Raw genomic sequence first — 17,475 nt, forward strand, 5'->3', positions numbered from 1 at the left:
ATTTTAATAATGAATTAGTGTTGGGTTCCTCAAATGCTTTTTCTGCATCTCTTGAGATGATCACTTGGCTTTTATCCATTATTACTATGGTATATCCTATTAATAGATTTTATCCATTATTACTATGGTATATCCTATTAATAGATTTTATCCATTATTACTATGGTATATCCTATTAATAGATTTTATCCATTATTACTATGGTATATCCTATTAATAGATTTTATCCATTATTACTATGGTATATCCTATTAATAGATTTTGGAATGTTAAACCTTTCACTTTTGGTATAAATCTTACTTTGTCAAGTTGTATGATCTTTCATATAGGTTGCTGGATTTGGTGCTATTTATTTTATTTTTTTTGTCATGTGTGTAAGAGATGTTGATCTACATTTTTTCAGTGATGTCTTCAATTTGGCATCAGGATAGTGCTAGTCTCATAGAATAAGTTGAGGTGTGTTCCTTCCTGTTCTATTATTTGGGAAGAATTAGTTTATATATATAAAAACTATATATATATATTTATATATATACTTATATATATAAATATACATACAAACTAAATATATATAAAATGTTTGGTAGAATTCACAAGTGAAGCCATCTGGGCCTTGTTTTTTACTTTTTGGGAAGTTTTGAAGTTTGATCTCCTTACTTGTTATAGGACTATTCAGATTTGCTGAGTTTTCTTGAGTCCGTTTTAGTAATTGTTGCCCATGATATTTATCCACTTCCTCTGTTATCTAATTTGTGACATACAGTGACTCATAGTATTCATAGACATGTGTGTATGTGTTCCCTCTTTCATTTTTTAAAATTTATTTTTCATTGAAGTAGAGTTGAATTACAACGTTGTGTTAATTACTGCTGTACAGCAAAGTGACTCAGTTATACATATATATACATTGTTTTTCATATTCTTTTCCATTATGGTTGATTTTAGTAACTAAATATGCTTTCTTTTGGGTCAGTCTAGATGAAATTTATCAATTTTATCGATCTTTTCCAAAGACCCACCTTTGGTTTTATTGATTTTTTTCTGTTGCTTTTTGTTTTTTATTCTCTATTGTTTTCTATTCTCTATTCTCACAAAACTTCTTGTTTTGTGTCTTATTTGTTTTTCTTTCTCTACTTTCTTATGGTTGAAGTTTAGATTATTAATTTAAATTTTTCTTCTTTCTTAATTATAGGTATTACTATATATTTAGCTATATATTTCCCTGTGATCACTACTTAGCAGCATTCTATACATTTTGGTAAGTTGTGATTTTTCCTCTCTTATCTCAAAATATTTTCTAATTTCAGTGTGAAACCTTTAATCCATTGGCTATCTAGTACTGCGTTGTTTAACTTACACATATTGTGAACTTCCCAGATATTCCTCTATTATTGATTTCTAATTTACTCCATTTCATTTTATTGTGATTATAGAGCATACCTTTTATGATTTCCATGTTTAAATTTTTTTGGATAGTTTTTGTTTTGGCCTAACACATTGTCGACACTGGATTACGTTCTGTGTGTCCTTGGGAAGAATGTGCATTCTGCTCCTGTTAGGCAGAGCATTCTATCAATGTCTGTTCAGTCTAATTTGTTTGTAGTGTTGTTCATTTTCTCTATTACATTCTTTGTTTATGCCTAGTTGCTCTATCTGTTATTAAAATTGGGATCTTGATGTCTTCAAATATTACTGTTGTATTGTCCATTTCTCCCTTTGATTCAGCCAGTTTTTGTTCATTTATTTTGAGGTTCTGTTGTTAAGTGCATATATGTTTATAATTGCTAATATTCCTGAGAGATTGACTCTTTTAATATCATTAAATGTGCCACTTTCTGTCTAATTTTTTGTTTGTTTTACAGTTTGTCTGATATTAGTATTTTCACTCCATCTATTTTATATTGTTGTTTACATAATATATACTTTCTCATCCTTTTACTTTCAATCTGTTTGTATCTTTGAGTCTGAAGTGTCTTCTATATATAATTTGATCTTTTTAAAAATGCAATATGGCAAACTAAGATTTTGACTTAATTGTTTAATCTGTTCACATTTAATTTTGGTGTGGAAATGGTTGGATTCATGTCTGTCATTTTACTTTTTGTTTTCTATATGTGTTATGTCTTCTTTGTTCCTTTGTTCCTCCGTTATTGCCTTATTTTGTATTAACTGTATATTTGTAGTGTTACATTTTAATTTCTCTAATGATTTAATAATTATGTTTAGAGATATTTTCTTAGTGATTCCTCTGAGATTTACAAAATACATCTTATTATAATCTATTTCAGATTCAAAGTTAGTTTCAGTGATATGTAGAAACTCTACTTCTATGTAGCTCCATTCCTTCCCCCACATTCTTTTGTGCTACTATTGTTATATATTTTACAAATATAATATGTTACAAATATAATTCTTATAATTATTACTCAATACAATCTATGTCAGTTAAAAAGGCTGAGTGAAGAAAAGAAAGCAAGCATAAATTTACATAATTTGTTATAACTTTACTTTTTTATTCTTTCTGATTTTCTTCATCTCTTCCTACCGACTTTCTTGTTCCAGTACAGCTTTGTTTTACTCACCTCCTTTGTACTGTTATTGCTGAACACATTACATTTCCATATATTTAGGTCCAACAAAAGAAAACAACATACTGTTTTTTAAAATCAGTCAGAATGGAGAAAAGTGAGCAATGATATTGTCTTTCCTTATTACATAATTGCCTTCACTGGCACTTTTTTGTTCTTTCATTTGGATTTAAATTACTGTCTGATACAGCTTGCTTTCAGTTGGAAGAATTTCCTTCATACTTCTTGTAAGGAAGATCTGCTACCAATGAGTTCTCTTAATTTTAGCTTATCTGGGCATATCTCTATTTTGTGTTCATTTTTTTAGAAGATAGTTTTGCTGGATATAAGATTCTTGATTGATAGATTTTTACTTCCTGCACTTTGAATATGTCATCCCAATATCTTCTGGCCTCATTTTTTTTTTTTTTTCTGATAAGTTAACTGTTAATTTTGTTTGAGTTCCCTTATACATAATGTCATTTTTATTTTACAGCTTTCAAGATGTTCTCTTTATTTTTATCTTTCAACATTGCACATGATGTGCATGTATGGGTGTGAATATCTTTTCACTTATCTTATTTGGAATTAATTGAGCTCCTTGGATGTGTAGATTAATGGTTTTCATCAAATATGATAATTTTTAGCCATTATTTTCTTGAAATATTTTTCTGTCTCCTTCTCCTTTACTGGTGATGCTGCCACTATGTGTATATTACAGTGCTAATGGTGTCCCACATTTCAATGAAGGTCTTTCATTTTTTTTTAAACATAGACTTTATTTTTAAAAGCAGTTTTAATTTATGGCAAAATTGAACAAAAAGTGCAGATGGTTCCATATGCTCCCTCTCCCCATACACAGACTTCCCCACCAGCAGAATCTTGTACCAGAGTGGTACATTTGTTACAACTTATAAACCATCACTGACACATTATCCCAAATCCATGGTTTACATTAAGGTTCCTTCTTGGTTTTGTATGTTCTATGGGTTTTGACAAATATGTAGTGACATGTATCTACCATTATAGTACATTGCATCATAGTTTCATTGCCCTAAAAATCCCCTATGTTCCATTTACTTATTTTTCTTTTTTCCAAACACTGGAAACTACTGACCTTTATACTGTCTCCATAGTTTTACATATTCCAGAATGTCATATAATTGAAATCACACAGTATGTATCTTTTCCAGATTGGCTCATTTCCCTTAGTAATATTCATTTAAGTTTCTTCCATGTCTTTTGTGTCCACACTTTATTTCTTTTTAGCATTGTATAATAGTCCATTGTATGGATATACCACAGTTTATCCATTCACTGAAGGACATTTTTGTTGCTTCCAAATTTTGTCAATTATGAACAAAGCTAGTATAAACATTCATATACAAGTTTTTGGATAGACATATGTTTTCAGCTCATTTTGTTAAATACCAAGGAGTGTGATTACTGGATTACAAGTTAAGAGTATATTTAGTTTTGAAAAAAATGAAAAACTGGTTTTGAAGTGTCCATTCCATTTTGGAATCCCACCAGTAATGACTGAGAGTTCTTGTTTCTCCACATCCCTGCTAAAATTTGGTGCTGTCAGTATTTTTGGTTTTAGTCATTCTAATAGGGGTGTAGGGATATCTCATTGTTTTAATTTGCAAGTATCTTTTCATATGCCTATTTGCCATCTGTATATCTTCTTTAGTGAGGTATCTGTTTATATATTTTACCCATTTTTAATAGAGTTGTTTATTTTCTTACTGTTGAATTTTAAGAATTCTTTGTATACTTTGGATATCAGTCCTTTATCAGATATGTGTTTTACAAATATTTCCTTCCAGTCTTATTCTCTTGATATGCCTTTCACAGAGCAGAAGTTTCTAATTTTAATTTTGCAAGTGTATGTCGAGTTGTTTCACCACCATTTGTTGCTCCCTGGTCAAAAATCAGTTGACTTTTTTTATTTGTGTGGGTCTATTTTTGGATCTCTATTCTGTTTCAGTGATCTATTTGTCCATTTCTTCACTGGTACCACACTGTCTTGATACTGCAGTTTTTTATGTAGTAAGTCTTGAATTCAGATATTGGCAGTCTTCTAAATTTGTTCTTTTTCTTCAGCTTTGTTCTTTTTTTCTTTATTGTGTTGATTATTCTGCATCTTTTGCCTCTCTATACAAACTCTAGAACCAGTTTGTCAACCTCCACAAAATAACTTGCTAGGATTTTTATTGGGATTGTGTTAAATCTATAGATCAAGTTGGGAAGAACTAACATCTTAATAATCTTGAGTATTCCTAGCTGTGAACTTATTATATCCCTCCAATTATTTAATTCTTTTGATTTCTTTAATTAGAGTTCTTTTCAGTGTTTGAATTATTTTTCTTTTCTGTTTTACAGATTGCATCATTTCTATTGATCTATCTTTAGATTCACTGATTCTTCTTTTTCTGTCATCCCCAATCTACTCTTGAACCTTTGAATTGTCTCATTCTTGTTATTGTCTATTTCAACTCTGTAACTTCCATTTGGTTCTTTTAAATAATTTTTATCTCCTTATTTATATTATCTATTGATGATTCATTGTCACTATAACTTCCTTTAATTCTGTATGCACGGTTTTCTTTACTTCTTTGAACATATTTACAGTAAGTGTTTTAACGTCTTTGCTAAGTCACAGTAATTCATTTTTCACAGCAGGACACGTCAAAGAAAATATAATACCATTACCCTTAATGCCCTTTTATTCCCTTCTCACAACGCCTCCCCCCAAAAAATAATTACTCTCTTGACTTCTAACCACATTACTTTTTATTTTTAATTTTTAAATTGGTTTTAATTTTTATAGATTCCAGTACTGTATGTAGATTCTCTATCTTTTAAAATACCTATTCAACTATTTCTCTGTTTTCTTATATAGATTATTTATAGTTAGTCAAAAGTATTTTATGCTATTTTCAATATCTGGCTAACTTGTGAACTTACTTTTAATTTATCTTTTTATTTTCCTCTCTCACATGTATCAGTTATTTGGTCATGTCTACTCACATGCCTAGTAATTTTATTTTAAAAGTTAGATATAGTATTTTGAAAATTATAGAGGGTCTAGAAAATATTATTTTCGTGAAGAGATAGTTTACCTTTTCCTCTACTGAGTATATAGAGGGGAAGATAAGGACCTTGATTTAATTAGGACTAAGCTTGGACAAAGGTGGCCCACAGGTTTAGTAATACTCAGTCTACCTCTGGTTTGGCTGTTTCTAAACCTTTCTAGCACTTTTAATTGCAAGCTTGGTGAGTCTTTGTCTTCCCCACTTCTTTTTAAAAATTTTTATTGGAGTATAGTTGGTTTACAATGTTGTGTTACTTTCAGGTGTACAGCAAAGTGAAACAGTTATACATATACATATAACCATTCTTTTTTTAGATTCTTTTCCCATATAGTCCATTACAGAGTACCGATTAAAGTTCCTTGTGCTATACAGTAGGTCCTCATTAGTTATCTATTTTATATATAGTAATGTATATATGTCAATCTCAGTCTCCCAATTTATCCCTCCCCCCCTTACCCCCTGGTAACCATAAATTTGTTTTCTACATCCATGACTCTTTTTTTTGTAAATAAGTTCATTTGTACCCTTTTTTTTAGATTCCACATATAAGCGATATCATGATATGTCTTTCTCTGCCTGACTTAATTCACTCAGTATGACAATCTCTAGGTCCATCCATGCTGCTGCAAATGACATTATTTTGTTCTTTTTTATGGCTGAGTAATATTCCATTGTATATATGTACCACATCTTCTTTATCCATTCCTCTGTTGATGGAGATTTAGGTTGCTTCCATGTCCTGGCTATTGTAAATAGTGCTGCTATAAACATTGAGGTACATGCCTCTTATGAGTTATGGTTCTCTCTGGGTATATTCCCAGTAGTGAGATTGCTGGGTCATATCAAATTACCAATGGCATTTTTCCCAAAACTAGAACAAAAAATTTTACAATTTGCATGGAAACACAAAAGACCCCATACAGCCAAAGCAATCTTGAGAAAGAAAAACAGAGCTGGAGGAATCAGGCTCCTGGACTTCAGACTATACTACAGAGCTACAGTAATCAAGACATTATGGTACTGGCACAAAAACAGAAATAGAGATCAATGGAACAGGATAGAAAGCCCAGAGATAAACCCATGCACATAGGGTCACCTAATCTTTGATAAAGGAGGCAAAAATATACAATGGAGAAAAGACAGCCTCTTCAATAAGTGGTGCTGGGAAAACTGGACAGCTACATGTAAAAAAATGAAATTAGAACACTCCTAACACTATACACCAAAATAAACTCAAAATGAATTAAAGACCTAAATGTAAGGCCATACATTATAAAACTCTTAGAGGAAAACATAGGCAGAACACTCTCTTGACATAAACCACAGCAACATCTTTTTTGACCCACCTCCTAGAGTAATGAAAATTAAAACAAAGATAAACAACTGTGACTTAATTAAACTTAAAAGCTTTTGCACAGCAAAGGAGACCATAAACAAGACAAAAAGACAACCCTCAGAATGGGAGAAAATAATCTCAAATGAAGCTACTGACAAAGGATTAATCTTCAAAATATACAAGCAGCTCATGTAGCTCAATATCAAAAAAACAAACAACCCAATTCAGAAAATGGGCAGAAGACCTAAACAGACATTTCTCCAAAGAAGATATACAGATGGCCAACAAACACATGAAAAGATGTTCAACATCACTAATTATTAGAGAAATGCAAATCAAATTACAATGTAGTATCACCTCACACCGGTCAGAATGGCCATCATAAAAAATCTACATACAATATATGCAGGAGAGGGTGTGGAGAAAAGGGAACCCTCATACACTGTTGGTGGGAATGTAAATGGATACAGCCACTGTAGAAAACAGTATGGAGGTTCCTCAAAAAACTGAAAATAGAACTACTATATGTCTTCCCCACTTTAGATAAAAGAATGCATATTCTTACCATTGGTAAGTGTCATTTATAAAGAATAACTCCTAACCTATATCTTTGTCCCAGGTGATATGGGGTTAGGTCCAAGGCTTAGAATCTTAAATATTCCCTTCCCCCTTGGTCATGTGCTGGGGTGTTTTTAGTTTTGCTGAAAACTGAAGTGACATTTCAAATTCCATTTAAACCAGTGAGATTTAATACTTTATTTGCAAAAGGATGGTTGTCAAATAGGAATGCTTATAAGCAGCAGCAAACCTGAGTTCCAGCTTTTTGTGGCTTTATGAGACTGATAGGTACTGCTATCTTGCCATTGCAGTGCAGTTACTGATGTTCTGGTATCCGATAGGACACCAGGAAGTTAGTCCAAGAATGAACCTCTGAGGATGAGATCACATGTTTATTTATAGTTTCTGACACCAGCAATACCAATATTTTGTTCTCCAGGTTAGCTTTAAGATTTCAGAAAAATGGAAGGCTGTCCCTCAAAATGGCTTTTAATCACAGTGGCCACATCAAGCATATCAAGCATATGAAACCTCCAATTGCTAGCAAAGAGGTAATGATGCAGTCATCTATTGGCTAAATTTCAGGCAGCACATCAACTCTGGGATTGAGCGTTTCCATAGTTACCTTGACTGATGTAATCATCCCACATGGGAGGTGGGATTAAAATATCCAAGAACAGAGGTATCTAGGGGAAAAAAATCATCTCTGTTTTTCATTTTTGCTGGGAAATTCCCTAATATCTTTTTGAACTGAAACCAGGTCCATTTTCCTTGTTATAAAAGCTAAGTGAGTAAGCATTTTGAGTTTATAATAGTGGGATGGGAAAATTGTATGTTTCTATATTTGTTTGAGTTTGTGTGTATTAGTTTGAAGCAGGTTCTACAAACTAACACATATATATTATATTAGTATATATATATGTATATATATATATATATATATATATATATATATATATATATATATGCCACGGCCAGGGCAAACCCTTAGTCTGCATTCTGGTCTGAAGAAAAAGAATTGTGAGTATTATTCATTTAAAAAATAGGTTTGTGAGAAAACACAATGCAGCAACAGAGAAGCTCAACACTCTTAGTTTTCAAGTCCTATTGTCAGACACCTCACCAAATGGATGTGTGAAGCGTGGGTGTGCTCACACTATACACATATGTGCACACTTACAAAGGCACACTCTACTAATCTCTGATACTTTCCATCTGTCAGTTAGAATGAGTTTTTCCAATCACTTTTAAAACCATTCTGTTTTTGTGAAGCTTTGAGCTTGTACCCCGTGAAAGCTTGGCAGGAAGCATACGTTTCATACCCGAGTTCCTGAACAGACAGCTGTGCTTCTCTCACACAACTTGAGAAAATGTTCCCCATCTTAATCAACTGACACAAGGCAGCAGAGGGGCTATAGATACAGCTTGTGTCACAGAGCATCCACGAATGTGTCAATTTCTCTCTTCTTCGAGATCCTGTACCCTGTATCTTGTTTTTTGTTGTTTTTCTTTAATCAGCCCCTATTTTTTCATTCTGTGCCATTTTCTTTTTGGGACTGTGCCTATTCTTACAAAAGATGCTTCAGTGTTTCGTCTTTTTGGCTAGATAGCAACTCATAGGAAGTTAAGAAAAATTAATGTCCACTTTTTCCCCATACTGTCTATATTAAAATTAAGATGTAAAAAATATAACTGTCATTCTGGAGGACCTCACAAATTCTGTGCAGTGTTGACATCAAATGTATTGATGGGCAATAATAAAAACATTGCAGTTGAATTTTAATGATTGCTCGTTAAATGACAGACAACATCCTAGGCTCTCTACATCCCTTATCATCACATCAGATGTTGTATATGTTATTCTCACCATCAAATTAAATTAAGTTATTAAGTAGGTATTATTATCTCTACAGATGAGAAAACTGAGTCTTACTGAGGTTAGGTGACTTGCCTTGGTCACACATTTAATAAATGTTTGCTTTACCATGATACGCTATTTTCAACTCTAGTATCAGGACGTGTACCAACTCTGAATGGAGATAATTTCCTAACCAATTAGTGCTATATTTGGATCTGTAGCTTGGCCACTGAACAGGACAAATGGGTAGTGACAATATTTGACCTTTTCTTAAACTACAGAACTTACCCACTCTTCTCCCCTTAGGTAGGACAGAACTTGCAACTAGTCGTCTGGGTTTGAATCCTGTTATTACTGATGATGACCTCTGTACTCTTTGGAAAATATTCAATACTCCTTGAGCCTTTGTTTCTTTGTATAGAAAGGTGTGATTAAAATATCTGCCTGACATGGTTTCTCTAAAGCTTAAATGCGATAATGTATGTGGAAATGCTTTTCTCATTTTTTTAATACATACTACATACATATATGCATATTCAATAGACATGAGTATATATTTGCATACATAAATAGATATAAGTAAATATATAAGGAGAAACTGACTATATTTGAGGCCCCAAACTGTTTTTACAGATAGCAGATATATACAAGATGATTTGGAAACCATACTGTACTTGCTAATAATTTCAGCTGATGACAAATTAGTCTTCCAGATGAGAAAACCATGGTGGTCCAGAAAAATCGTGGTTCATTACAGTGTTTACTATACATTGTGCAGTGGTCATCATCACATCATCATAATTTTCATCATCACTTCATTATCAACTAATTACCTGTCAGTATTACCTGAGAAATTTCTAACTTTGAAGAAATAGAAAAAAAAGCCACTCTAAACAAAAAATATTAATTTGGGAATATCTTCTGTTCTTTTGCTACTTAAGTCTTTTCCTCTATTTTAAGGCAATTTGGTTGTTATGTGGCTCCTCAGCCAATACAGTTCTTAGTGCTCTTATAATATACATCTGGCTTTGACTATTGAAGGTCCTTATGTTTATCATTCTTTTTTGTTTTGACTTTGGTGATGCTACTTTAGATCATCATTTAGAATCTACTGTAGGATTCTTAATTATAAAATAGGAGTCTGGAGTCATAGATGTTCTTGTTACTATTTCTTTACAAATATTTTCCACGGCTCTTGCATTTCTTCATCAATAAATAAAACCAATGCCATAACTTTTCATTTTTAAAAATTAGACAATTTCCCTCCATATTCTTCTACTGGATATTTATAATTTGTGTAATTTGAATATGTATACGATCTATTGATTATGGTAATCAAGTCAAGGTTTCAAACCGTAGCATTAATGAAATGATATCCTGAAAACCCTACATTAGTACTTCTGGGTGTAATGTCACAAGAGCAGGGTGATGATAGGCTGAGAAATTTGAGGATAACATCCCTACATTCAAAATGAAGCTTCTTATCTTCCTTATGTTCTCACTACCTCATTATATAATGTGGTTATTATGATATTGAAAGGAGAGGAAAAAATAGGAGGGAACTGTGAGATGATATGGGGGAAATAGTTACTCTAATATTATGTGTCATGTTCGAACCCTTGCTCTGGAGTTAAGTTGGAGAAATCCACGGACCTAACTTCCATGGTGGCCAGGAAGACAACATGAAAAAAACAAAAAAGGCTTATTTAATCTAAACTGATCTCTTCCTCATTTAAATTAATCCAAGTCCCAAAGATGTAAAGGGAGACCTGTGCATGTGACCGTTTTCCTACAGAGGGTTCTGTGGTTCCAGACGGGTTCTGCCTTCTCAGGTGCAATGACCTGCATTCTGAGACACATCCCTGCTTCTGCCACACTGCCTTTTGTCTTGGCCAGTCTGCTCTCATGATGTGGAGATGGTACAGACAGGGAGTCCAGTGCTGATCACAAAAAAATGAAGTAAATAAGTGGAGTAAGCTAGCACTCTTTATCTTTTGAAATTAAGCTCTTCCCCTCTTGACCTTTGAGAGCTACCAAAGGAGACAGAGAGGTAGCTGTTCAACATTAATTAAATATTTATTGAGCACCTACTATCAATTAGGACCTTTGCTAGGCAGTGCCAAGCACTAAGGTGATGAGTGGAGGTAATGGACGTCTTAAGGTGACAGAGGGAAGTAATGTACATATATAATGTACACAGATTGCTGATTTTGAGGCAAAGAGGTGATGGCTAAGGAAAGATCTTTTCCCTCTGGCATTAAGCTAGAAGGCTGCCACACAAGCAATGCTTGAGGTGCACTGCAACAGTGGGCAGTTATTCCCCCCAAAAATGCCATTTTCACTGCGTATGAGATGAATTCGGATGAAATTACACACTTTCACTTGCTAAGCTATGGTCATTTATGGAGGAAGATACATTTGGTTTTTTTTTTTTTTTTTTTTTTTTTGCGGTATGCGGGCCTCTCACTGTTGTGGCCTCTCCCGTTGCAGAGCACAGGCTCCGGACGCGCAGGCCTAGCGGCCATGGCTCACGGGCTTAGTTGCTCCGCGGCACGTGGGATCTTCCCGGACGAGGGCACGAACCCGTGTCTCCTGCATCGGCAGGCGGATTCTCAACCACTGCGCCACCAGGGAAGCCCACATCTGTGTTTTAATGAGATTAATCTTTAAAAATAATAATGCAAAATAAAGTCGAAATGTTAGCTTGGCAGATTTCCTTAGAATCATTAAAACATGTTGTCATAGTTTACAATTTCTTCACTCTGTGTTTTATATAAGCAAGGTATGCCTGCACATAATCATTTTAAAATGTCTTTCTTACTTATACACAATTCTTTCAGTTTAATCAAAATTGTGGTTAGAGAAAATTCGTGGAGAGAGGTGGTGAGATGAGTATACTATTAAGTAAAATGTTTATAGGGTCATTAACTAATTATAACTTAAACCTTGAATATAATTCTAACGCTATAATTTCCCTTAGCTGAGAATATTAAAATGACTCAGCCCCTCTCTTTCAGTGGACTGCTTTGTCAGTATGAAATCTGAGGATATCCTCCTATGCTCTTCCAATTTGGGGAGGAGGAGGGAATAAAATGTTGAAGTATTTCTGTATTTCAGAAGTTCATCAATACAAGCTTATGCCAAAAATTGATTTTATCCCTTGGCCATTCAGCATTCAGCCAGATTTTATTTTCTGATTGCCTCCATTTTAAGGCTTTTTTTTTTTTTTTTTGCGGTATGCGGGCCTCTCACTGTTGTGGCCTCTCCCGTTGCGGAGCACAGGCTCCGGACGCGCAGGCTCAGCGGCCATGGCTCACGGGCCCAGCCGCTCCGCGGCACGTGGGATCCTCCCGGACCAGGGCACGAACCCGTGTCCCCTGCATCGGCAGGCGGGCTCTCAACCACTGCGCCACCAGGGAAGCCCTTAAGGCATTTTTGAGCAAAACAAAAAAATGCTTGGGGACCTTAAAGTCTTGAATCTAATGCAATCTTAGGGGTCACTAGATTTAAAATTCTAGCCAATGCAGGAATTCTCTGGACCAAGTGCAAGGTAGGAGAATTGACATGTCCTCTGATGAAGATTTCTTTATGTCATAGGCCATGGTTCCATTTTGGAAAGTTCTTCTTGTTTGCAATGACCTCCATATGTAGAGCTGTACGCTGTCTCCCTGTAATTTTCACCCATCAGTCCATCGTTCTGCCCTTTGGATCTCAGAGACTATATATATTCTTTCTTACTGTTGGCAAAGTTTGAGACAATGTAGACCTTTTGTTTATGACACTAACATCAGGTTGTTGAAAAAAATATGTTAGGCAACTACTTCAAGAGCAAGTGTATACTATATTTCTGATAGATTGTAGCCATTATTATTTCATAGGCTTCCTTTAGGATACGGGTAAATGATGCTCTAAAATGGCAGAAGATCTTACTGTCTGTATTAACCATGTCTTTTATTTTCTGAATTCTAATACTTGGACGTCTGTGGCCTCACTGACTCTGGAGGCTTTGTCCCATCAGTGCTAGGTAATTCCTAGAGATAGTAAGTTAATAGCCTGGGAGCAAGCCTTTCATATGCAAACCAACCAGTCCAGAGCCTGCGCCAGGACCACCTCCTCTACTGGGCTCCTCACTTTCCAGGCTGCTATCTACCTGTTCTAATCACCCTAGAGCCAGGTGCCGAACAGCTAGGGACAGCCTCTATGTGCCAGACGCCATTGAAATTCAACAAATTACCCAACCCTGAGCTTGCTTACCCTGCTTGTCCATTCCTGCCTGCAGAGACTACAAGAAAGGCCCCTGCCCACCCTTTCGCCCCTCTCTCTGCCTCCTGGCCTGTCCCAGGGCTTCTGCATATACCCCCCCAGTAGTGTGGTATGTCCTCTTCTCTTGGGATCTGTGAGTATAACAAACCGTCTCTTCAATGGCAGTTGTCCCTTGATCTGCTGACCTCACCGTACCTGCATAATAATAAAACCTCTATTTGAAAACAGGTTCCATCACCTGGGATACTTGTAGTCAGGTCTTAATTGTCTTCTGATTAAAGAAAATAAGGAAAAGAATGGCTGAGAAAGCCATTTGCAAGGCCCAACCCTCGAAGTAAGAATTCTCAAATGGGTGTTGAGGGTCTAGGATCAGCTCACACTAAAACAGCTGCTTGGTAATTATCTCCTCTTTCAATCGTGTGATGCTTGCTCCCTGCATTATAATGCTCATTTCCAGAAAAGGCCAAGGCTTCACATATCTAGCAGAGATAGGTACCTGCATAGTGTGATCAAAGGGTCACTGTTGCCTGTAGGGGGATGCTCCAGATGGATATTTCAGGACATTGTCTCCCTCTGCAGAGAAGGTCATCACTGAAGTTACCCCTTTCCCTTAGGCAGTAAGCACATAGTCTCTGTACAAGTCTGTTAAAAATCCCTGATGTGTGTGAGAAAGAGAGATACCTTGCATTCATTTTGAATATGCATTTATTTACTCATTTATTTAATATTTATGTATTAAGCCCATATTGGGTACCAGAAACCATGGTAGGTTTTAGGGCTACTAGCCATTCATATCTAAAAAAAAAGATTCTTAATCTTACTGATAATCAAGAAAAGCCAAATTAAAACCACAATCAGATACCATATTTTATACCAACAAGACTGATCAATCTTTAAAAGTCTAACAATCTTAACTGTTGATGGGAATGTTCCAGAAGTCCCCAACAAATTTGCCACCAATTCCTAAGCTACCATTCAAGGGCCTTCAAAATTATTTCAACTAGACATCCCTCTAGTAGCTTACCAATAGCATATGTATCAGTAAAGGTGATAATTTGGTGTCCTTCAAGAATATCCTGCATTTCAAGAAGTTGTACCTTTTCTTATTCTCTGACAATCACACTCTAACTAAATGTTTAAAACATATTCATTGTCATAATGTCAATCAAGTCTTTTTTGAGCTTCCAAATATACTATTCTTAGTACTATAATAATGCTGGCAACTAACATACACTGAGCATTTTTTAAGCAGCAGGTACTATGCAGCTTTATCTCATTAATATCCACAAAATACCAGTGAGATGGTACTATTATTCCTATTTAATGAGAACCAAAAAAAAAAAAAAAACAGAGCATAGAAAGGTTCGGTAACACAACAAGGTTTAGAGAGCTGGTAAGTGGTAGTGGCGGATACTAAACAAAGATAGTCAGACTCTAAGTCCTGTTTTATTGACAGTCATATTTTATTGAAGGCAGATCCATTTTACGGAAAAGAACCTGAGGCTCAGAGAAGTAAAATTTGTGTCCAGAGTAGATTTCTTTTTTTGTGTGTGTGGTACGTGGGCCTCTCACCGCTGTGGCCTCCCCCGCTGCGGAGCACAGGCTCCGGACGCGCAGGCTCAGCGGCCACGGCTCACGGGCCCAGCCGCTCCGCGGCACGTGGGATCCTCCCGGACCGGGGCACGAACCCGCGTCCCCTGCATCGGCAGGCGGACTCTCAACCACTGCGCCACCAGGGAAGCCCTATTTTTTATCTCTTTTAAGTATGTTCCTCCCTTGCATCCCGGTATGAACTGTTTTCTTTTCTCTCTCACTCTCACTCTCCCCCTCTTCTTCTCTCTTTCTCATTTTCTGAATATATATTAATTCATAGCAAATGAACCTACTTACTGTCTGTATAATTTTACCCTTTTGGTTTTTACAATGAAGGGAATCACAACAATTTTCCTTCATACCATTCCTTCTTCTGACTTTCAGTCTAAGCTCCCACTCCCATCCTATCAGGGATAACCTCCCATATACCATGTATTTTAAGCCCATGAGGTCATTATCTACAGGGACAAAACGATTTAGTTAAGAGAGGTATGAGTGACGGTTTTCTTTTTTTTTTTTTTCCCTCCCCAGTACGCGGGCCTCTCACCGCTGTGGCCTCTCCCATTGCGGAGCACAAGCTCCGGACGCGCAGGCTCAGCGGCCATGGCTCACGGGCCCAGCCGCTCCGCGGCACGTGGGATCTTCCCGGACCGGGGCACGAACCCGTGTTCCCTGCGTCGGCAGGCGGACTCTCAACCACTGCGCCACCAGGGAAGCCCAGTGACGGTTTTCTAATAGGAAGAAATATTGAAAAAGCTGATGGGGATAGTTTTGTGCCAGTGATACAAGTTGTGTCGCAGTGAGTATAATTAAGCACCCTTGTACGCACACATCATGAACTCGAGTCCAGTCCAGAAAGCAATTTTGGGTACAACATATCATACTCATTGTGCTATTGAGAATATTTTGTAAATATTTAACAAAAAAATGAAGTTAGGGTTAGTTCTTTGGGGAAAATGGAAAGGACTATCCGTGTAATTCTATTTCTATAGTGATTTTTTTTTAAAAAGGGGAAAATGATCCAACAATATCAGGAAAAGCTTCTGCCTAAGCTGATAATTCAGGACCAAGTTTTACATTTTCACACTTTCTTCAAATAATTCTTACTCTTCATTCCGAGGACAGTCGATTTTATTTTCACAGGGCTAGATGGGAAACAGCAATGATTAATACTAAGCAGACTTTGTCCCACAGCTGCCTTGCTCACAGTGAAGCCAAGGAAGAATGCTGGTTCCTGCTAGACAATCAGAGGGAACAGCAGCTGTAAAATTAGTGTCAAGAGTGGCTCTGGCACCGTTAAAATTTAGAACAAGGCAACAGCAGACTGTGTCGTTTTCCCAGTCATGAGCTCTCTGTTTGAGCAATTCCATACAAAAAAGAGAGTGTCAGAAAGTTAAGCCTAAAATTCAGCTCTTAGTGCAATTTTCTCTTACTAAGTTTAATGCTGGGTGTATTGTGATTGAGAACAAATTTACATTTTCTTTGTCCGTTAAATGGAAAGGTGAAGTGTCCTCTGTGGCCAAAGCAATGAACCCACAGTACAATCAAGGGCTTTGGAGTTATGAGCGATCCGCCTTTGCCTGCTTTGACACTTGAGGATTTTTCCTTCACTTCTTTATTTCTAGTTTAAAAAGAAAAGGCTTTCAGAAATCTCTTGAACCTTCACATTAACTTTCTGGGCATCAAAAGAGTTTTAACAGTTAACATTTCTATTATAATGAAAATTTGAAGCTCTCAATAAGTCATTTTTCCTTGAAATAGCAAGGCTAATTTGGATGGAGTAATTAAATTTAGGACAAGAATACTTTTTATTGCTTTTATTAAATTTTCAATAGATACAAAAAATATTTAATATATATGTACATAATAAATAATATAAGCAAAATTAACACTAGAGCACCTGTCACTCAGTCTAAGATGGAGAATAATACCAATACTCTTGGAATACCAACCCCCCCACCCCGGCCCTGTGGTGTCCAGCCCCTTTGCTCTTAGAGGGAAACCTAGAGAGAACCACTTTCCTGAAATTTGGGTTTCTTATTCTCTTATTTTAAATATATATTTAATATATGTGTATACATACATATATATAGCATATGTAAATATATTCCTAATCAGAAAATTGTTTGACAGTATGTTTATAAATGGCATAAGTGGAGGGAAACATATTCTATGATACTTCAGTGATTTGCTCTTTTTCTT

The sequence above is a fragment of the Kogia breviceps genome, chromosome 7 (genome assembly GCF_026419965.1).
Source record: "Kogia breviceps isolate mKogBre1 chromosome 7, mKogBre1 haplotype 1, whole genome shotgun sequence".
NCBI classification, from domain to species: Eukaryota; Metazoa; Chordata; class Mammalia; order Artiodactyla; family Physeteridae; genus Kogia; species Kogia breviceps.